Source organism: Chelon labrosus (assembly GCF_963514085.1).
Source record: "Chelon labrosus genome assembly, chromosome: 1".
Lineage (NCBI taxonomy): Eukaryota > Metazoa > Chordata > Actinopteri > Mugiliformes > Mugilidae > Chelon > Chelon labrosus.
Window position 1 is genome coordinate 35599116 of NC_140337.1, and position 9106 is coordinate 35608221.

The 9106-nt window shown below is 42.4% G+C and overlaps 1 long non-coding RNA gene across 1 annotated transcript; it reads left to right on the forward strand.

Moving 5' to 3' along the window:
- Positions 1–636: 636 nt before the first annotated feature.
- On the forward strand, positions 637–2420 carry LOC311490168. Its single transcript, XR_014699145.1, has 3 exons — positions 637–1088; positions 1244–1374; positions 2176–2420. It is a non-coding gene; the product is annotated as an uncharacterized lncRNA (long non-coding RNA).
- Positions 2421–9106: the final 6686 nt, after the last annotated feature.

Sequence of the window (9106 nt, forward strand, 5' to 3'; positions counted from 1 at the left end):
AGGGACACTTCTAAAATATTTTGGAGCATCCTCTGCCACTGGTCAGGATGAGACACCCACCTCCCCTGTTAGACAAGACCTGACATCTACCTCAGGTGTGTGATGAAGGATTTGTGCTATTTAGAATATTTCTTCTATATTGTGTTTGTATACATCTGTGAGGACTCAGCAGTTTTGATGCAGTCTGTTGCACAAAACTTGTGGCCTGAGTCTCACTGGGCTGATAGATGTTGAATGGACTCTACATTGGTTCAAGTTCAAGTTCTTCTGTCAGAGGATACACACAATTACATGAAGCACAGAAATATGGTGTTCCAGGGAATGACTGAGGCAGTCTCCAAAAACCATAAGACATGAAAAAACTATATGTCTCTTCCAGGTTGAATTGGTCCCAACACCATTTGACCAGGACTTTAAAGAAGTTATCTAGCAGGCACCATTGGACACACAGAGAGAGACAAATGGGTACCACTGTTCCACCTTCATCCCTAGGCTTCTCAAATACTTTCAGCCTCAGGCAGCTCTGTGGTCAGGACCTTTACTTGGTGAGTCAGTTTCCACTCTCATATGTATACATGCATTCATTCATTCATTCATCTTCTTAAGTCCTGTTAATTCATTCATCGTTTAGTCCTGTTAAGGGTCACGGGGGTCTGCTGGAGCCTATCCCAGCTGTCATCGGGCGAGAGGCAGGGGTACACCCTGGACAGGTCGCCAGTCCATCGCAGGGCTAACACAGAGAGACAGACAACCATTCACACTCACATGCACACCTACGACCAATCTAGAATCACCAATGAACCTAACCAGCATGTCTTTGGACGGTGGGAGGAAGCTGGAGAACCTGGAGAGAACCCACGCAGACACAGGGAGAACATGCAGACTCCACACAGAAAGGCCAGCCGGCCCATGGATTCGAACCGGTGACCATCTTGCTGTGAGACATCAGTGCTAACCACCTCGCCACTGTGCCGCCCTACATGCATTCATTTCAGGTTTATTTCTTTCAGTTGTGACATGTATGTGCTTGTATTACTGGAGACCTTGGAAGACATGGAACAGGTCCTGTTTATGAGAACTGATCACAGGTAAACATTAGTGTTAACATGCAGTAACAGCTAACCATGAACTGTAATAAAAAACATCTGTCTTTTCATCTGTTGGCACATTCATTCAGGAAACTGAATACTAACATGAATACTAACATGAATTCATATTAATCAGAATAACATACCTTTAACAGAATTACACCAAAGACAACCAGACCATGATCCACTTTCAGCACCAGACTGGACGACTGTGCACAGATACAAGCAGATGCATGAAGCTCTTCTGAGAGAATACCAGGACTCTCTAAGAAAGAACAAGGAAAAGGTGTGATATATTCACAGTTTTTCTACTTAATGTAATTGTATTTCACATTTTCAAAAAATCCTGCTTGTAGGAATCTTAATGTGATCACATTATATCTGTGATTTACAGCTGTATCTGTTCAGTTTGGATGGAATTCAATGAACAAATTGGCTAAAAGTTCATGTTGTTTTTGTATCAGAATTACGTCACAGCTGTTCTGTACTTAAAATGAACTACTGAAGAGAGCATGTTACAAACATGTCATTTATACACTAGCTTCATCAGTTCTACACTTCTTTATTACTGTATGAGCACAAAACATTATAATTGTTTCATTTAGTATACTTCTTCCTATTACAGACCATGATCAGCTGTAAGACATGACAAAAACAACTGTTCTGACTAGTTTTCTGTCATGTTTATGTCCCTATGGTGACACCTGGTGCTAGAATGTGGTACTACATCTACATGTATTCCTTTGTAACAGCAGTTGCCTGTCAGTTATACTGGCCAGTTTGATGAGATGGTGCAACAGCTGTTTCCTCGTTTGATCCTTGGAGTAAATACTCCGTAAGAGTTAAATGAATGAGATACTGATGAAAGAGTTACATAACTGTTACAGCTAACATTTCTAAAGATAATAAGTAACAAAACGTAAAAGTCTAATGAGGTCTATATTGCATCTGCAAGTAGTGGTTACCATGAATATCTGAATTACAATAATGTAATGATATAGAATAATTAAACAACCAAAACTTTTACACGACATGACACAAACTCTTCTTCTATGCCTCATTTTTACCTTGTCACTTGATCGAACAGGGATTTTGCTGACAAGCTTTTGAAACGCCGGCGACTCAACTGTAGAAAGAGGCAGCGCATCCTCCACGACATACTCAGCCACCAGCCTGCTCACTTCTCCTGGGTCAAACATCTTCACCTCTGGTCTGGAGAAATCCAACTTTCATTGTTTAGATTTGGTCGCGCCGTCATCTTCTGCCTGTTTGCTAGAAAGAGGTCGTTTAGCCACTAGCTTAAGGTTGCTGTGCACTCTCTCCAGGTGTTTCTTGAGGTTACTTGTACTATTTCTGGCCATAGACAGTTCCCTCGGCCTCCCACCAGCACACAAAGTGCACCTTACTGTGAGGTCCTGATCCATTTCTGTGACAAATTCAAAATAGTGCGAGTATAACCACGTAGAAAACATTGAATTATCAGTTGTTGTTGTTGCCATCTTGCCATCTCCAAACCGTCTTCTTCTCCTCTTTATTTACAGCCGTTGCGCCTGGGTTGTTTTTTCTAAACCTCCGCCTGTGCGACAGCTCGGGATGTAACGCGTTACTGGACTCAGTAACTGTAACAATATTACCAAAATATAGTTAGTAACGCGTTATATTACTCTGTTACAAATTAAATGTAATATATTACTTTTGTAACGCGTTACCCCCAACACTGATTGCTACCTAGTAACCTAGCAACCAAATACCGTTATGTATGAGATCGTTAAATCTGCCGTTTACATTTATGTGAATATGTCTGATGCTTAAAGAGTCGTCACTTAGTGACTTTCTGTATTTTTATGTCTTTGTAGTTTTACGGATCTGAATGGAATGAAAGTGAGAGATGGAAAAGAAATGAAATTAGTTCAAGTAAAGTTTCATGGAAGAAAAGTCCCGCTCTTCATTTTATTCTCGTTAGCTATCTGTCAGTGCCTTGTAACGGACACAACTGCCAGGACAGAATAACAACCATAGATTAGAGAGAAAAAGAAACATTATCAACATCAAGGGTCAGTGACTTACAATCTATCAGTGCTTCACAAAATGTCCTAGTCTTGACACATATCCACAGATCTATGGTAGCTAACAACAAGTAATAATACAAAATGTGGAGAACATCTTCCAAAACAGACATCTGCAAATAATACCTTACTTTAGTAATAACAATACATCTCTGTGTTTATTGTAACAAGACCCACAGGACAGACACTGAACACTGGAAACAGAAAAACAGAAGAGTCTAGTTCTAATCCAGCTTCTATTATTTCATCCGTCAGTAACAGAACTGTTCCGTTCTGTGACCTTATGAGCCCATTAATTGTTGTCTATCCAGTGTGTACCGTCTGAAGCGCTGTCTGTCTGTGGTGCTGAACACAGAGCTCCACCCTTCTATCACATTTGACAGAGACACTCAGGTGGAGCTGTCCGTCCGTTCAGCACCACTGACATGGCATCAAAGCATCCAGAAGACATCTACTGGAGCTAAATCTATTCCTGACATTCATTTACAAGTGGCCTGGGGAGAACGTCTCCTCCTTTCTACACCTCACTGATGAAGATGATGATGATGTTTAGTGTGTTAATAATACATTCTGATGCAGACCTAACAAACCTGGATGACGTTCAGACAAGTCAACAACAGAAGCTGCTTGTGGAGGACGTCTCCAGAAATAGTCTTGTTGTCTCTCAGTTCTTGGAGACCATTTATCCAGTGTTGTATCTGGTGTGTCACCAGCTCTGGATCCGCTGATGGTGAATACTGGACCCAGACATAGAACAGTTGATGCTAGTTTGGCTATCCGTACTCCATCCAAGGAATCTCTGACTTTCTGCCATTGGGACATTTTCTGTTCCTGAATCAGAGTCAAGTTTGGCAGCTGTTCTCATCCTCTTCTCAACTTGTGCTATGAAACAACCAGCCATGATCTTAGGATTGCTGTTGGTTGAATACACATGAAGCCATATAATGAGTCTTGAAGCATCAATGGCTCCATTTCTACTTTAACTTGTCATAGAGTCAACATGTCACATGAAGTTAGGCCCTGCAGGGTTAATGTACATGCGCCACATCAGGCCTTTTCTTCTTCTTTGCTCGGTGCCACGAGGGTCTAGAAGCTTTAACAAATGAAATATCACGTTATAACGGCTAGAAGTACATGTTTTTAATGTTTTTTATCACACACCATTACAGTGATGGGTCCTCCTGGATAAACCCTGAGCTCCTCTGTGGTGGAAATCTACCAACCAGAAAGTAAAACCTGTAAACATTTTACCAGGAGGGTTTGATTCAATTGATTCAAAATGCCGCAGCAAGAGCATTGACAGGAATTAACCAGAGAGATCATATTACTCCAGTTTTAGCTTCTCTTCACTGGCTCCCTTTAAAGTCTAGAATAGAATTTTAAATCCTCCTCCTTACATACAAGGCCCTTAAAGGCCTAGCTCCATCGTATCTTAAAGACCTTATTGTACCAGATCATCCCAACAGATCACTTCAGTCTGAAAGTGCAGGCCTACTTGTGGTTCCTAGAATTTCAAAAAGTAGAATGGGAGGTAGAGCTTTCAGCTATCAGGCTCCTCTCCTATGGAACCAGCTCCCAGTTTGGGTTCGGGAGGCAGACACTCTCTCTATTTTTAAGGTCAGGCTTAAGACTTTCCTTTTTGATCAGGCTTATAGTTAGAGCTGGACTAAACCATCCCTTAGTTATGCTGCTATAGGCCTAGGCTGCTGGGGGACAATGCACCAAACACATGTCCTCCTTCTTTCTTCTCTCTCCTCTCTCTCATCCTCCACTTTCTTTTCTCTGGCACAGAGCTCTTGCCCTCTAATTTCCTATCTACTACTAGTCATGCTATTCTGTGCTATTACTATGTAGAATGTTTACTGCTGTGTGTGTTCCACCCCCCTTCCCCCCCCTTCCCCCCTCTTCTTGTGAGTATCTCTGGCCTGGAGTGGTGTGTTTCCTGTGGAGCTCCATACTACATCTGTTGTCGTGGTCTCATCAACCTGCCCAGTCTTCATGGAATCCTGCAGTTATCCACTCCTACCTGAATGAACAATTCTCCAACCTGCCTATGATTCCTCTTACATTTTCAAACTGTCATGTAACATCATCAGTTTGTATCATAAGATTCCACATGTACACTTTAGTCAGATATGTGTATCTATGACTGATGTATGTTTATCTTGCTCTTCTCTTCTCTCTTTCTTCTGTCTGTACCCGGCTGGCCTTAGGCAGATGGGTCCCTCCATATGAGCTGGGTTCTGCTCGAGGTTTCTTCCTGTTAAAAGGGAGTTTTTCCTGCCACCGTTGCCTTCAGGCTGCTCTGGGGGTTTCAGGCCGGGTTTTTGTAAAGCGTCTTGAGACAATTTGTATTGTTATTGACGCTATATAAATAAAATTGAATTGAACTGAATTGAATTGAATTTGAGAAGTTTAAGTAATTTAATGAAGAGAACAGCTACACAATATGTTTTCTGTAATAAAGTTATTTAAATCATTCCTGCAGCACATAGAGAGAGACTAACAGACAAAGGAGACGTCAACAGTGACACAGTCACGTTACCTACATACGTGACACTCTCTAGCTCAGTTACCGTAATAAGTAATGTAAAGGCTCCAAGATGCTAGGTTCAGGGACAGTGGGAATTTAAAAAATCATAAAAATACAATACAGCGGCCAGTTTGGTCAGTTTGCATAAAATGTAATATGTTGGCTCTGAACGATTTAAGAATGTTTTATAACGCCCCCTAAAGGGGCAATTACCTAAAATCTCTTGTTATAAATTTATGTGTTAACATGTAAAGCTCCTGTAATTAGAAGGCTGTCTGGCTGCATGAAGGGGATTCTTGCAAAAACTACATTACTAAACAAACTGTGATGTCATGATGCTAACAGACTATGCTAACAAACCATGCTAACAGACTATGCTAACAGACCATGCTAACAAACCTAACAGATTATGCTAACAGACCTTGCTAACAAACCATGCTAACAGACTATGCTAACAGACTATGCTAACAAACCATGCTAACAGACTATGCTAACAGACCATGCTAACAAACCATGCTAACAGACTACGCTAACAGACCATGGCAACACACCATGCTAACAGACCATGGTAACAGACTATGCTAACAGACCATGCTAACAGACCTTGCTAACAGGCCATGCTAACAGGCCATGCTAACAGACCATGCTAACAGACCATGCTAACAGACCATGCACTAAACCAGAAGTATTCTTGATCATTATTAACAAGCAGCTTTCAGACAATAACTGGACACCAACCTTAGTTTAATAAGGAAAGAAGAACACCGTCCTCCCTCTCCTCTCTCTCTCTGGTCATCTGAGCTGCTTCAACATCTTGAAGCTGAGCTGCAATAAAATGACATGATGGAGCATCTCACCTCACCTCATCTCATCTCATCTCATCTCAGGAATTAAGTCCTTATATAGGTGAAGAGGTGAAACCACCACAGACGCTAGAACTGGAACCTGTGGTGCATCATGACAACCTGAGTGTAAATCTGGTGTGGGTTTGAATCCTGACAGAGTGATGTTCTGCTCACCATACTCATCTGAAATAAGATGACTGCTGTAGTGTGACTATCAGGATTAAGTTAGTGACTGAGAGGAGAAAGCAGGGCTCTGTCTGACACGCTGAGTCCAAGGAGGAAACATGAACCCATGCCTCAGTCTGCTGCCATCAGGGAGGAGACTGCGGAGTCTTCAGGCCAGGACCAGCAGACTCAAAGACAGCTTCATCCACCAGGCTGTCAGGAAGCTCAATTCCTTACCTGCTCTGCCCCCTCTCCCCATTCTGCTCCCCGCTCACACACACAGACACGCTAACCTGGAACTCTGATTGATTCATTTCATACCCTTGCCCTGCCCAACTCAGGGGTCGCACCAGCCACTTTATGACCTTTGGCATTAGCCTTAGTTTGTAGCTCATTCTATTTTTATTCTATTTTTTTAGGTATGTAGCCTATGCATGTAGTATATATGTGCATATGTATATGGATGGGTATATGTATCTATATATAGATACATATATATATATATATCTTCCTTATATTTTTACATTTCATATTTGTACATTTTGTGTTTAAGTTGCTGCACCGTAGGCCTTTGAGGAAAGCAATTTCAATCCTGTTTTGTGTTGCACATGTCAGAATTGACAATAAAGCTGACTTTGACTGACTTTGACTTATTGTCATTGAAGGTGTTTTTTTTAACCCTGTTGATAACACATACTTTATTGTCATATCATTATTCAGATGGACTTGCAGGACTAAACTATGATGAACAATAGCTTAAGAGGTCAACAGAAACATCTGCAGCCTACCTCCCCCTCTGTCTGTATCAAAGCAACAGATTGACAGGCAGGTGCAGGTGATATTCATTAGGCAATCATTCAAGACACCCCCATATGGGGCCACACCTGCTCTGCCACTGCAAGGCCAGTGGGGGGGTCAGAGGGGTCTAACAATACCTGCCCTGTTTGGGAGTTCTTGCAGCTTGTTCTCTACACATCAGCTGGACAGAACTTTTTTCTCGTGTGATGTCCAACAACTATTCTGTGATTGGTCAGAAATTGAAAGTGGGCTTGGTTAATGCTGTTGTTACAAGCTTGTTGTTGTTCTGAACTTGAGAGGGGTCTAATAAACCTCTGCTTTCCATCAGTAACAGTAGTTTAATGAACCTAAATAACTGAATGAGGATAAATCAGCAGCTTAAAACCACTGCCATCATAATACCATTTATTTTAAACTTAATAAAAAGTTAACTTCTTAGCTTCTTATGTCAGAAATATTCTTTGCTCAGATAATTCTGGTTAAACAGCGTCTGAAACACATCAGATGATTGACAGACAGTCTGAACATTTGTGTTCAACTAAAGAATCAAAGCTTTCCACTGAAGTACTGAAGTTTCCAGCAGCTGAATGATGTTCTTGCTGTTTATATAGTCTGAGGCTGCAGTTTATCATGTCTGTTCTTTGTTATGTGCACTGAAGAGAAGTATGTGTTGGTTAGCCACAACTAAACAAGGACATGTCAGATTTTCCATCAGACGTTGTTGTGAAACCCACAGAACCACACCAAGAAAAAAAACAAGTCACAAAGTTCACTGATCTTGTAGAGACACCTGCTGCGTTATTCAGAGTGACGTCTAAAGTTTTTTATCAAAGCAGAGACCATAATGTGACAGTAGTCTTTACAGTTCACAGGGACTTTGTGGTTTTGTCTCTCTCTTGTTTGTAAATGTCCCCACAGTGGGATAAATGAAAGAATGATCTTATTTAAGAGTAAATGTAGTCAGTGGTGTGGTAGCACTGATGCCTCCCAGCCAGAAGGTTCTGGGTTCTAATCCAGGCCCACTGGTTCCTTTCTGTGTGTAGTCTGCATGTTCTCCCTGTGTCTGCGTGGGTTCTCTCCAGGTTCTCCAGCTTCCTCCCACCGTCCAAAGACATGCTGGTTAGGTTCATTGGTGATTCTAAATTGGCCGTAGGTGTGAGTGTCTCTCTGTGTTAGCCCTGTGATAGACTGGAGACCTGTCCAGGGTGGACCCCCCCTCTAGACCAATGACAGCTGGGATAGACTGGAGACCTGTCCAGGGTGGACCCCCCCTCTAGACCAATGACAGCTGGGATAGACTGGAGACCTGTCCAGGGTGGACCCCCCTCTAGACCAATGACAGCTGGGATAGACTGGAGACCTGTCCAGGGTGGACCCCCCCTCTAGACCAATGACAGCTGGGATAGACTGGAGACCTGTCCAGGGTGGACCCCCCCTCTAGACCAATGACAGCTGGGATAGACTGGAGACCTGTCCAGGGTGGACCCCCCCTCTACACCAATGACAGCTGGGATAGACTGGAGACCTGTCCAGGGTGGACCCCCCCTCTAGACCAATGACAGCTGGGATAGGCTTCTATTCTGTTTTTGTTTCTGGACCTCTGTGAGGGAG